Source organism: Oncorhynchus nerka, linkage group LG26, assembly GCF_034236695.1.
Source record: "Oncorhynchus nerka isolate Pitt River linkage group LG26, Oner_Uvic_2.0, whole genome shotgun sequence".
In the NCBI taxonomy this organism is placed as follows: domain Eukaryota; kingdom Metazoa; phylum Chordata; class Actinopteri; order Salmoniformes; family Salmonidae; genus Oncorhynchus; species Oncorhynchus nerka.
In genome coordinates, this window is record NC_088421.1 from 31,113,985 (window position 1) to 31,126,704 (window position 12,720).

Genomic DNA, 12,720 nt, shown 5'->3' on the forward strand with positions numbered 1-12,720 from the left:
GACATAGGACATCCAATCGTGTTATATTTAGATTAAAAAGGTGTACTTTTGAGAGCGAAAACCTGGAGAAGCAAGGATAAACGGTCAACCGGGAAATGTAAACGGAGAAGAGGGGGAATTATTTTTTTTTTTTTTTTGTTGGGGGAGGGGTGGTTAGGCAAAACATTGAAAGGGTTTTACAGGGCCCTAATGGACGACAGACATTGACAGTCTCCGAGCCTAAAAACAAATGCTGAATGTAGTGCCTACATTTCGAGGGAAACGCACTGTCCATGATTGGATTTGTTCAGGGCAGGGCAGCACTAACAAACTGCATGTAGTCCAATAAAAAGACACAACATTATTAGGGCGAAAAATAAAAGGCAGTTGCTCCACGCATGACACAAGAGTATCCTCTACTGGAGCAAAAAGCTTACAGCACCTGGTATTCCCAGGCGGTCTCCCATCCAAGTACTAACCAGGCCCGACCCTGCTTAGCTTCCGAGATCGGACGAGATCGGGCGTATTCAGGCTGGTATGGCCGTAAGCGAAGGAACTCTCTTGGTACACTATATAAAGTCAATGTGCCGCTTATTCATCGGGAGACAGAGAAATGTACACGTTGTGACACACTGACAAAGCTCAAACCTTGCTTACATTTCCAGACCATATATTTCACTCTTGTGGGGGGGGGGGGCATATCCTATGTTCACATTTATGACAACTTCATGGACTATATAATACGGCGCGCCCACACGGATTCACAGAATCCAGACTTTAAACCGGAAATCAACTAAATCCTTTCAACTTGTTAGAAAATGCATTCATTTGCCCAAGTGAATCATTAGACATCAACCAAATAAATCAGTGATTCGTATTTCCACCCAAACTTTCAGAAACGGCACAGGACTGCCCAGTTTCTGTGCGCATGCGTGCGGAGCGCTACACTTTGTGAAGCCGTTAGCGATGAGGCTAATGATTACCTTCTTCTGGTAGAGAAGGAAAGGCTTCCCACAAAAACCTTCTCAATGAAATGTTAACTGCAAAGTAGCCTATGCCAGCTTGGCAGAATTATATCATCATTATTTGCATCAATCCAGTGGCCATTTGTTTTGCAAACTCCGCAATCACATGAGCACTACAGCAACACCGCTTAACCAAACAAATGTCTCTACCTGGCGCACACTTGCGTGTAAAGGGTAACTACACCCCAAAATCGATATGTCTTCAATTTTTCCCAGACCTCAAAAGTGGTCTCCTGCTAGGGTTTTAAACGTTGTTGTGGACATAGAACATCCAATCGTGTTATATTTAGATTAAAAAGGTGTACTTTTGAGAGCGAAAACCTGGAGAAGCAAGGATAAACGGTCAACCGGGAAATGTAAACGGAGAAGAGGGGGAATTATTTTTTTATTTTTTTGTTGGGGGAGGGGTGGTTAGGCAAAACATTGAAAGGGTTTTACAGGGCCCTAATGGACGACAGACATTGACAGTCTCCGAGCCTAAAAACAAATGCTGAATGTAGTGCCTACATTTCGAGGGAAACGCACTGTCCATGATTGGATTTGTTCAGGGCAGGGCAGCACTAACAAACTGCATGTAGTCCAATAAAAAGACACAACATTATTAGGGCGAAAAATAAAAGGCAGTTGCTCCACGCATGACACAAGAGTATCCTCTACTGGAGCAAAAGCTTACAGCACCTGGTATTCCCAGGCGGTCTCCCATCCAAGTACTAACCAGGCCCGACCCTGCTTAGCTTCCGAGATCGGACGAGATCGGGCGTATTCAGGCTGGTATGGCCGTAAGCGAAGGGAACTCTCTTGGTACACTATATAAAGTCAATGTGCCGCTTATTCATCGGGAGACAGAGAAATGTACACGTTGTGACACACTGACAAAGCTCAAACCTTGCTTACATTTCCAGACCATATATTTCACTCTTGTGGGGGGGCATATCCTATGTTCACACTTATGACAACTTCATGGACTATATAATACGGCGCGCCCACACGGATTCACAGAATCCAGACTTTAAACCGGAAATCAACTAAATCCTTTCAACTTGTTAGAAAATGCATTCATTTGCCCAAGTGAATCATTAGACATCAACCAAATAAATCAGTGATTCGTATTTCCACCCAAACTTTCAGAAACGGCACAGGACTGCCCAGTTTCTGTGCGCATGCGTGCGGAGCGCTACACTTTGTGAAGCCGTTAGCGATGAGGCTAATGATTACCTTCTTCTGGTAGAGAAGGAAAGGCTTCCCACAAAAACCTTCTCAATGAAATGTTAACTGCAAAGTAGCCTATGCCAGCTTGGCAGAATTATATCATCATTATTTGCATCAATCCAGTGGCCATTTGTTTTGCAAACTCCGCAATCACATGAGCACTACAGCAACACCGCTTAACCAAACAAATGTCTCTACCTGGCGCACACTTGCGTGTAAAGGGTAACTACACCCCAAAATCGATATGTCTTCAATTTTTCCCAGACCTCAAAAGTGGTCTCCTGCTAGGGTTTTAAACGTTGTTGTGGACATAGGACATCCAATCGTGTTATATTTAGATTAAAAAGGTGTACTTTTGAGAGCGAAAACCTGGAGAAGCAAGGATAAACGGTCAACCGGGAAATGTAAACGGAGAAGAGGGGGAATTATTTTTTTTATTTTTTTGTTGGGGGAGGGGTGGTTAGGCAAAACATTGAAAGGGTTTTACAGGGCCCTAATGGACGACAGACATTGACAGTCTCCGAGCCTAAAAACAAATGCTGAATGTAGTGCCTACATTTCGAGGGAAACGCACTGTCCATGATTGGATTTGTTCAGGGCAGGGCAGCACTAACAAACTGCATGTAGTCCAATAAAAAGACACAACATTATTAGGGCGAAAAATAAAAGGCAGTTGCTCCACGCATGACACAAGAGTATCCTCTACTGGAGCAAAAGCTTACAGCACCTGGTATTCCCAGGCGGTCTCCCATCCAAGTACTAACCAGGCCCGACCCTGCTTAGCTTCCGAGATCGGACGAGATCGGGCGTATTCAGGCTGGTATGGCCGTAAGCGAAGGGAACTCTCTTGGTACACTATATAAAGTCAATGTGCCGCTTATTCATCGGGAGACAGAGAAATGTACACGTTGTGACACACTGACAAAGCTCAAACCTTGCTTACATTTCCAGACCATATATTTCACTCTTGTGGGGGGCATATCCTATGTTCACACTTATGACAACTTCATGGACTATATAATACTGCGCGCCCACACGGATTCACAGAATCCAGACTTTAAACCGAAATTCAACAATATTCAAAAATGTTTTGAACTAAGGAGGAAATCAACTAAATCCTTTCAACTTGTTAGAAAATGCATTCATTTGCCCAAGTGAATCATTAGACATCAACCAAATAAATCAGTGATTCGTATTTCCACCCAAACTTTCAGAAACGGCACAGGACTGCCCAGTTTCTGTGCGCATGCGTGCGGAGCGCTACACTTTGTGAAGCCGTTAGCGATGAGGCTAATGATTACCTTCTTCTGGTAGAGAAGGAAAGGCTTCCCACAAAAACCTTCTCAATGAAATGTTAACTGCAAAGTAGCCTATGCCAGCTTGGCAGAATTATATCATCATTATTTGCATCAATCCAGTGGCCATTTGTTTTGCAAACTCCGCAATCACATGAGCACTACAGCAACACCGCTTAACCAAACAAATGTCTCTACCTGGCGCACACTTGCGTGTAAAGGGTAACTACACCCCAAAATCGATATGTCTTCAATTTTTCCCAGACCTCAAAAGTGGTCTCCTGCTAGGGTTTTAAACGTTGTTGTGGACATAGAACATCCAATCGTGTTATATTTAGATTAAAAAGGTGTACTTTTGAGAGCGAAAACCTGGAGAAGCAAGGATAAACGGTCAACCGGGAAATGTAAACGGAGAAGAGGGGGAATTATTTTTTTATTTTTTTGTTGGGGGAGGGGTGGTTAGGCAAAACATTGAAAGGGTTTTACAGGGCCCTAATGGACGACAGACATTGACAGTCTCCGAGCCTAAAAACAAATGCTGAATGTAGTGCCTACATTTCGAGGGAAACGCACTGTCCATGATTGGATTTGTTCAGGGCAGGGCAGCACTAACAAACTGCATGTAGTCCAATAAAAAGACACAACATTATTAGGGCGAAAAATAAAAGGCAGTTGCTCCACGCATGACACAAGAGTATCCTCTACTGGAGCAAAAAGCTTACAGCACCTGGTATTCCCAGGCGGTCTCCCATCCAAGTACTAACCAGGCCCGACCCTGCTTAGCTTCCGAGATCGGGCGTATTCGTTGTGACACACTGACAAAGCTCAAACCTTGCTTACATTTCCAGACCATATATTTCACTCTTGTGGGGGGGGGGGGGGGGGCATATCCTATGTTCACATTTATGACAACTTCATGGACTATATAATACGGCGCGCCCACACGGATTCACAGAATCCAGACTTTAAACCGAAATTCAACAATATTCAAAAATGTTTTGAACTAAGGAGGAAATCAACTAAATCCTTTCAACTTGTTAGAAAATGCATTCATTTGCCCAAGTGAATCATTAGACATCAACCAAATAAATCAGTGATTCGTATTTCCACCCAAACTTTCAGAAACGGCACAGGACTGCCCAGTTTCTGTGCGCATGCGTGCGGAGCGCTACACTTTGTGAAGCCGTTAGCGATGAGGCTAATGATTACCTTCTTCTGGTAGAGAAGGAAAGGCTTCCCACAAAAACCTTCTCAATGAAATGTTAACTGCAAAGTAGCCTATGCCAGCTTGGCAGAATTATATCATCATTATTTGCATCAATCCAGTGGCCATTTGTTTTGCAAACTCCGCAATCACATGAGCACTACAGCAACACCGCTTAACCAAACAAATGTCTCTACCTGGCGCACACTTGCGTGTAAAGGGTAACTACACCCCAAAATCGATATGTCTTCAATTTTTCCCAGACCTCAAAAGTGGTCTCCTGCTAGGGTTTTAAACGTTGTTGTGGACATAGAACATCCAATCGTGTTATATTTAGATTAAAAAGGTGTACTTTTGAGAGCGAAAACCTGGAGAAGCAAGGATAAACGGTCAACCGGGAAATGTAAACGGAGAAGAGGGGGAATTATTTTTTTATTTTTTTTTGTTGGGGGGAGGGGTGGTTAGGCAAAACATTGAAAGGGTTTTACAGGGCCCTAATGGACGACAGACATTGACAGTCTCCGAGCCTAAAAACAAATGCTGAATGTAGTGCCTACATTTCGAGGGAAACGCACTGTCCATGATTGGATTTGTTCAGGGCAGGGCAGCACTAACAAACTGCATGTAGTCCAATAAAAAGACACAACATTATTAGGGCGAAAAATAAAAGGCAGTTGCTCCACGCATGACACAAGAGTATCCTCTACTGGAGCAAAAGCTTACAGCACCTGGTATTCCCAGGCGGTCTCCCATCCAAGTACTAACCAGGCCCGACCCTGCTTAGCTTCCGAGATCGGACGAGATCGGGCGTATTCAGGCTGGTATGGCCGTAAGCGAAGGGAACTCTCTTGGTACACTATATAAAGTCAATGTGCCGCTTATTCATCGGGAGACAGAGAAATGTACACGTTGTGACACACTGACAAAGCTCAAACCTTGCTTACATTTCCAGACCATATATTTCACTCTTGTGGGGGGGGCATATCCTATGTTCACACTTATGACAACTTCATGGACTATATAATACGGCGCGCCCACACGGATTCACAGAATCCAGACTTTAAACCGGAAATCAACTAAATCCTTTCAACTTGTTAGAAAATGCATTCATTTGCCCAAGTGAATCATTAGACATCAACCAAATAAATCAGTGATTCGTATTTCCACCCAAACTTTCAGAAACGGCACAGGACTGCCCAGTTTCTGTGCGCATGCGTGCGGAGCGCTACACTTTGTGAAGCCTTAGCGATGAGGCTAATGATTACCTTCTTCTGGTAGAGAAGGAAAGGCTTCCCACAAAAACCTTCTCAATGAAATGTTAACTGCAAAGTAGCCTATGCCAGCTTGGCAGAATTATATCATCATTATTTGCATCAATCCAGTGGCCATTTGTTTTGCAAACTCCGCAATCACATGAGCACTACAGCAACACCGCTTAACCAAACAAATGTCTCTACCTGGCGCACACTTGCGTGTAAAGGGTAACTACACCCCAAAATCGATATGTCTTCAATTTTTCCCAGACCTCAAAAGTGGTCTCCTGCTAGGGTTTTAAACGTTGTTGTGGACATAGAACATCCAATCGTGTTATATTTAGATTAAAAAGGTGTACTTTTGAGAGCGAAAACCTGGAGAAGCAAGGATAAACGGTCAACCGGGAAATGTAAACGGAGAAGAGGGGGAATTATTTTTTTTTTTTTTTGTTGGGGGAGGGGTGGTTAGGCAAAACATTGAAAGGGTTTTACAGGGCCCTAATGGACGACAGACATTGACAGTCTCCGAGCCTAAAAACAAATGCTGAATGTAGTGCCTACATTTCGAGGGAAACGCACTGTCCATGATTGGATTTGTTCAGGGCAGGGCAGCACTAACAAACTGCATGTAGTCCAATAAAAAGACACAACATTATTAGGGCGAAAAATAAAAGGCAGTTGCTCCACGCATGACACAAGAGTATCCTCTACTGGAGCAAAAGCTTACAGCACCTGGTATTCCCAGGCGGTCTCCCATCCAAGTACTAACCAGGCCCGACCCTGCTTAGCTTCCGAGATCGGACGAGATCGGGCGTATTCAGGCTGGTATGGCCGTAAGCGAAGGGAACTCTCTTGGTACACTATATAAAGTCAATGTGCCGCTTATTCATCGGGAGACAGAGAAATGTACACGTTGTGACACACTGACAAAGCTCAAACCTTGCTTACATTTCCAGACCATATATTTCACTCTTGTGGGGGGGGGGCATATCCTATGTTCACACTTATGACAACTTCATGGACTATATAATACGGCGCGCCCACACGGATTCACAGAATCCAGACTTTAAACCGGAAATCAACTAAATCCTTTCAACTTGTTAGAAAATGCATTCATTTGCCCAAGTGAATCATTAGACATCAACCAAATAAATCAGTGATTCGTATTTCCACCCAAACTTTCAGAAACGGCACAGGACTGCCCAGTTTCTGTGCGCATGCGTGCGGAGCGCTACACTTTGTGAAGCCGTTAGCGATGAGGCTAATGATTACCTTCTTCTGGTAGAGAAGGAAAGGCTTCCCACAAAAACCTTCTCAATGAAATGTTAACTGCAAAGTAGCCTATGCCAGCTTGGCAGAATTATATCATCATTATTTGCATCAATCCAGTGGCCATTTGTTTTGCAAACTCCGCAATCACATGAGCACTACAGCAACACCGCTTAACCAAACAAATGTCTCTTCCTGGCGCACACTTGCGTGTAAAGGGTAACTACACCCCAAAATCGATATGTCTTCAATTTTTCCCAGACCTCAAAAGTGGTCTCCTGCTAGGGTTTTAAACGTTGTTGTGGACATAGAACATCCAATCGTGTTATATTTAGATTAAAAAGGTGTACTTTTGAGAGCGAAAACCTGGAGAAGCAAGGATAAACGGTCAACCGGGAAATGTAAACGGAGAAGAGGGGGAATTATTTTTTTATTTTTTTGTTGGGGGGAGGGGTGGTTAGGCAAAACATTGAAAGGGTTTTACAGGGCCCTAATGGACGACAGACATTGACAGTCTCCGAGCCTAAAAACAAATGCTGAATGTAGTGCCTACATTTCGAGGGAAACGCACTGTCCATGATTGGATTTGTTCAGGGCAGGGCAGCACTAACAAACTGCATGTAGTCCAATAAAAAGACACAACATTATTAGGGCGAAAAATAAAAGGCAGTTGCTCCACGCATGACACAAGAGTATCCTCTACTGGAGCAAAAGCTTACAGCACCTGGTATTCCCAGGCGGTCTCCCATCCAAGTACTAACCAGGCCCGACCCTGCTTAGCTTCCGAGATCGGACGAGATCGGGCGTATTCAGGCTGGTATGGCCGTAAGCGAAGGGAACTCTCTTGGTACACTATATAAAGTCAATGTGCCGCTTATTCATCGGGAGACAGAGAAATGTACACGTTGTGACACACTGACAAAGCTCAAACCTTGCTTACATTTCCAGACCATATATTTCACTCTTGTGGGGGGGGCATATCCTATGTTCACACTTATGACAACTTCATGGACTATATAATACTGCGCGCCCACACGGATTCACAGAATCCAGACTTTAAACCGAAATTCAACAATATTCAAAAATGTTTTGAACTAAGGAGGAAATCAACTAAATCCTTTCAACTTGTTAGAAAATGCATTCATTTGCCCAAGTGAATCATTAGACATCAACCAAATAAATCAGTGATTCGTATTTCCACCCAAACTTTCAGAAACGGCACAGGACTGCCCAGTTTCTGTGCGCATGCGTGCGGAGCGCTACACTTTGTGAAGCCGTTAGCGATGAGGCTAATGATTACCTTCTTCTGGTAGAGAAGGAAAGGCTTCCCACAAAAACCTTCTCAATGAAATGTTAACTGCAAAGTAGCCTATGCCAGCTTGGCAGAATTATATCATCATTATTTGCATCAATCCAGTGGCCATTTGTTTTGCAAACTCCGCAATCACATGAGCACTACAGCAACACCGCTTAACCAAACAAATGTCTCTACCTGGCGCACACTTGCGTGTAAAGGGTAACTACACCCCAAAATCGATATGTCTTCAATTTTTCCCAGACCTCAAAAGTGGTCTCCTGCTAGGGTTTTAAACGTTGTTGTGGACATAGAACATCCAATCGTGTTATATTTAGATTAAAAAGTGTACTTTTGAGAGCGAAAACCTGGAGAAGCAAGGATAAACGGTCAACCGGGAAATGTAAACGGAGAAGAGGGGGAATTATTTTTTTTTTTTTTGTTGGGGGAGGGGTGGTTAGGCAAAACATTGAAAGGGTTTTACAGGGCCCTAATGGACGACAGACATTGACAGTCTCCGAGCCTAAAAACAAATGCTGAATGTAGTGCCTACATTTCGAGGGAAACGCACTGTCCATGATTGGATTTGTTCAGGGCAGGGCAGCACTAACAAACTGCATGTAGTCCAATAAAAAGACACAACATTATTAGGGCGAAAAATAAAAGGCAGTTGCTCCACGCATGACACAAGAGTATCCTCTACTGGAGCAAAAGCTTACAGCACCTGGTATTCCCAGGCGGTCTCCCATCCAAGTACTAACCAGGCCCGACCCTGCTTAGCTTCCGAGATCGGACGAGATCGGGCGTATTCAGGCTGGTATGGCCGTAAGCGAAGGGAACTCTCTTGGTACACTATATAAAGTCAATGTGCCGCTTATTCATCGGGAGACAGAGAAATGTACACGTTGTGACACACTGACAAAGCTCAAACCTTGCTTACATTTCCAGACCATATATTTCACTCTTGTGGGGGGGGCATATCCTATGTTCACACTTATGACAACTTCATGGACTATATAATACTGCGCGCCCACACGGATTCACAGAATCCAGACTTTAAACCGAAATTCAACAATATTCAAAAATGTTTTGAACTAAGGAGGAAATCAACTAAATCCTTTCAACTTGTTAGAAAATGCATTCATTTGCCCAAGTGAATCATTAGACATCAACCAAATAAATCAGTGATTCGTATTTCCACCCAAACTTTCAGAAACGGCACAGGACTGCCCAGTTTCTGTGCGCATGCGTGCGGAGCGCTACACTTTGTGAAGCCGTTAGCGATGAGGCTAATGATTACCTTCTTCTGGTAGAGAAGGAAAGGCTTCCCACAAAAACCTTCTCAATGAAATGTTAACTGCAAAGTAGCCTATGCCAGCTTGGCAGAATTATATCATCATTATTTGCATCAATCCAGTGGCCATTTGTTTTGCAAACTCCGCAATCACATGAGCACTACAGCAACACCGCTTAACCAAACAAATGTCTCTACCTGGCGCACACTTGCGTGTAAAGGGTAACTACACCCCAAAATCGATATGTCTTCAATTTTTCCCAGACCTCAAAAGTGGTCTCCTGCTAGGGTTTTAAACGTTGTTGTGGACATAGAACATCCAATCGTGTTATATTTAGATTAAAAAGGTGTACTTTTGAGAGCGAAAACCTGGAGAAGCAAGGATAAACGGTCAACCGGGAAATGTAAACGGAGAAGAGGGGGAATTATTTTTTTTTTTTTTTGTTGGGGGGAGGGGTGGTTAGGCAAAACATTGAAAGGGTTTTACAGGGCCCTAATGGACGACAGACATTGACAGTCTCCGAGCCTAAAAACAAATGCTGAATGTAGTGCCTACATTTCGAGGGAAACGCACTGTCCATGATTGGATTTGTTCAGGGCAGGGCAGCACTAACAAACTGCATGTAGTCCAATAAAAAGACACAACATTATTAGGGCGAAAAATAAAAGGCAGTTGCTCCACGCATGACACAAGAGTATCCTCTACTGGAGCAAAAGCTTACAGCACCTGGTATTCCCAGGCGGTCTCCCATCCAAGTACTAACCAGGCCCGACCCTGCTTAGCTTCCGAGATCGGACGAGATCGGGCGTATTCAGGCTGGTATGGCCGTAAGCGAAGGAACTCTCTTGGTACACTATATAAAGTCAATGTGCCGCTTATTCATCGGGAGACAGAGAAATGTACACGTTGTGACACACTGACAAAGCTCAAACCTTGCTTACATTTCCAGACCATATATTTCACTCTTGTGGGGGGGGCATATCCTATGTTCACACTTATGACAACTTCATGGACTATATAATACTGCGCCCCACACGGATTCACAGAATCCAGACTTTAAACCGAAATTCAACAATATTCAAAAATGTTTTGAACTAAGGAGGAAATCAACTAAATCCTTTCAACTTGTTAGAAAATGCATTCATTTGCCCAAGTGAATCATTAGACATCAACCAAATAAATCAGTGATTCGTATTTCCACCCAAACTTTCAGAAACGGCACAGGACTGCCCAGTTTCTGTGCGCATGCGTGCGGAGCGCTACACTTTGTGAAGCCGTTAGCGATGAGGCTAATGATTACCTTCTTCTGGTAGAGAAGGAAAGGCTTCCCACAAAAACCTTCTCAATGAAATGTTAACTGCAAAGTAGCCTATGCCAGCTTGGCAGAATTATATCATCATTATTTGCATCAATCCAGTGGCCATTTGTTTTGCAAACTCCGCAATCACATGAGCACTACAGCAACACCGCTTAACCAAACAAATGTCTCTACCTGGCGCACACTTGCGTGTAAAGGGTAACTACACCCCAAAATCGATATGTCTTCAATTTTTCCCAGACCTCAAAAGTGGTCTCCTGCTAGGGTTTTAAACGTTGTTGTGGACATAGAACATCCAATCGTGTTATATTTAGATTAAAAAGGTGTACTTTTGAGAGCGAAAACCTGGAGAAGCAAGGATAAACGGTCAACCGGGAAATGTAAACGGAGAAGAGGGGGAATTATTTTTTAAATTTTTTTGTTGGGGGGAGGGGTGGTTAGGCAAAACATTGAAAGGGTTTTACAGGGCCCTAATGGACGACAGACATTGACAGTCTCCGAGCCTAAAAACAAATGCTGAATGTAGTGCCTACATTTCGAGGGAAACGCACTGTCCATGATTGGATTTGTTCAGGGCAGGGCAGCACTAACAAACTGCATGTAGTCCAATAAAAAGACACAACATTATTAGGGCGAAAAATAAAAGGCAGTTGCTCCACGCATGACACAAGAGTATCCTCTACTGGAGCAAAAAGCTTACAGCACCTGGTATTCCCAGGCGGTCTCCCATCCAAGTACTAACCAGGCCCGACCCTGCTTAGCTTCCGAGATCGGACGAGATCGGGCGTATTCAGGCTGGTATGGCCGTAAGCGAAGGGAACTCTCTTGGTACACTATATAAAGTCAATGTGCCGCTTATTCATCGGGAGACAGAGAAATGTACACGTTGTGACACACTGACAAAGCTCAAACCTTGCTTACATTTCCAGACCATATATTTCACTCTTGTGGGGGGCATATCCTATGTTCACACTTATGACAACTTCATGGACTATATAATACTGCGCGCCCACACGGATTCACAGAATCCAGACTTTAAACCGAAATTCAACAATATTCAAAAATGTTTTGAACTAAGGAGGAAATCAACTAAATCCTTTCAACTTGTTAGAAAATGCATTCATTTGCCCAAGTGAATCATTAGACATCAACCAAATAAATCAGTGATTCGTATTTCCACCCAAACTTTCAGAAACGGCACAGGACTGCCCAGTTTCTGTGCGCATGCGTGCGGAGCGCTACACTTTGTGAAGCCGTTAGCGATGAGGCTAATGATTACCTTCTTCTGGTAGAGAAGGAAAGGCTTCCCACAAAAACCTTCTCAATGAAATGTTAACTGCAAAGTAGCCTATGCCAGCTTGGCAGAATTATATCATCATTATTTGCATCAATCCAGTGGCCATTTGTTTTGCAAACTCCGCAATCACATGAGCACTACAGCAACACCGCTTAACCAAACAAATGTCTCTACCTGGCGCACACTTGCGTGTAAAGGGTAACTACACCCCAAAATCGATATGTCTTCAATTTTTCCCAGACCTCAAAAGTGGTCTCCTGCTAGGGTTTTAAACGTTGTTGT

The 12,720-nt window shown here is 43.6% G+C and overlaps 9 non-coding genes across 9 annotated transcripts; all 9 read right to left on the reverse strand.

The window, feature by feature from the left end:
• Positions 1–409: 409 nt before the first annotated feature.
• LOC135565031 (5S ribosomal RNA) lies at positions 410–528 on the reverse strand. Its single transcript, XR_010461358.1, has one exon. It is a non-coding gene; the product is annotated as a 5S ribosomal RNA (ribosomal RNA).
• A 1,142-nt stretch (positions 529–1,670) lies between these two features.
• LOC135565032 (5S ribosomal RNA) lies at positions 1,671–1,789 on the reverse strand. The gene has a single exon (XR_010461359.1). It is a non-coding gene; the product is annotated as a 5S ribosomal RNA (ribosomal RNA).
• A 1,139-nt stretch (positions 1,790–2,928) lies between these two features.
• LOC135565034 (5S ribosomal RNA) lies at positions 2,929–3,047 on the reverse strand. The gene has a single exon (XR_010461361.1). It is a non-coding gene; the product is annotated as a 5S ribosomal RNA (ribosomal RNA).
• A 2,381-nt stretch (positions 3,048–5,428) lies between these two features.
• Positions 5,429–5,547, reverse strand: LOC135565035 (5S ribosomal RNA). Its single transcript, XR_010461362.1, has one exon. It is a non-coding gene; the product is annotated as a 5S ribosomal RNA (ribosomal RNA).
• Positions 5,548–6,685: 1,138 nt separating this feature from the next.
• LOC135565036 (5S ribosomal RNA) lies at positions 6,686–6,804 on the reverse strand. Its single transcript, XR_010461363.1, has one exon. It is a non-coding gene; the product is annotated as a 5S ribosomal RNA (ribosomal RNA).
• Positions 6,805–7,946: 1,142 nt separating this feature from the next.
• Positions 7,947–8,065, reverse strand: LOC135565037 (5S ribosomal RNA). Its single transcript, XR_010461364.1, has one exon. It is a non-coding gene; the product is annotated as a 5S ribosomal RNA (ribosomal RNA).
• A 1,175-nt stretch (positions 8,066–9,240) lies between these two features.
• On the reverse strand, positions 9,241–9,359 carry LOC135565038 (5S ribosomal RNA). Its single transcript, XR_010461365.1, has one exon. It is a non-coding gene; the product is annotated as a 5S ribosomal RNA (ribosomal RNA).
• A 1,178-nt stretch (positions 9,360–10,537) lies between these two features.
• Positions 10,538–10,656, reverse strand: LOC135565039 (5S ribosomal RNA). Its single transcript, XR_010461366.1, has one exon. It is a non-coding gene; the product is annotated as a 5S ribosomal RNA (ribosomal RNA).
• A 1,178-nt stretch (positions 10,657–11,834) lies between these two features.
• Positions 11,835–11,953, reverse strand: LOC135565040 (5S ribosomal RNA). The gene has a single exon (XR_010461367.1). It is a non-coding gene; the product is annotated as a 5S ribosomal RNA (ribosomal RNA).
• Positions 11,954–12,720: the final 767 nt, after the last annotated feature.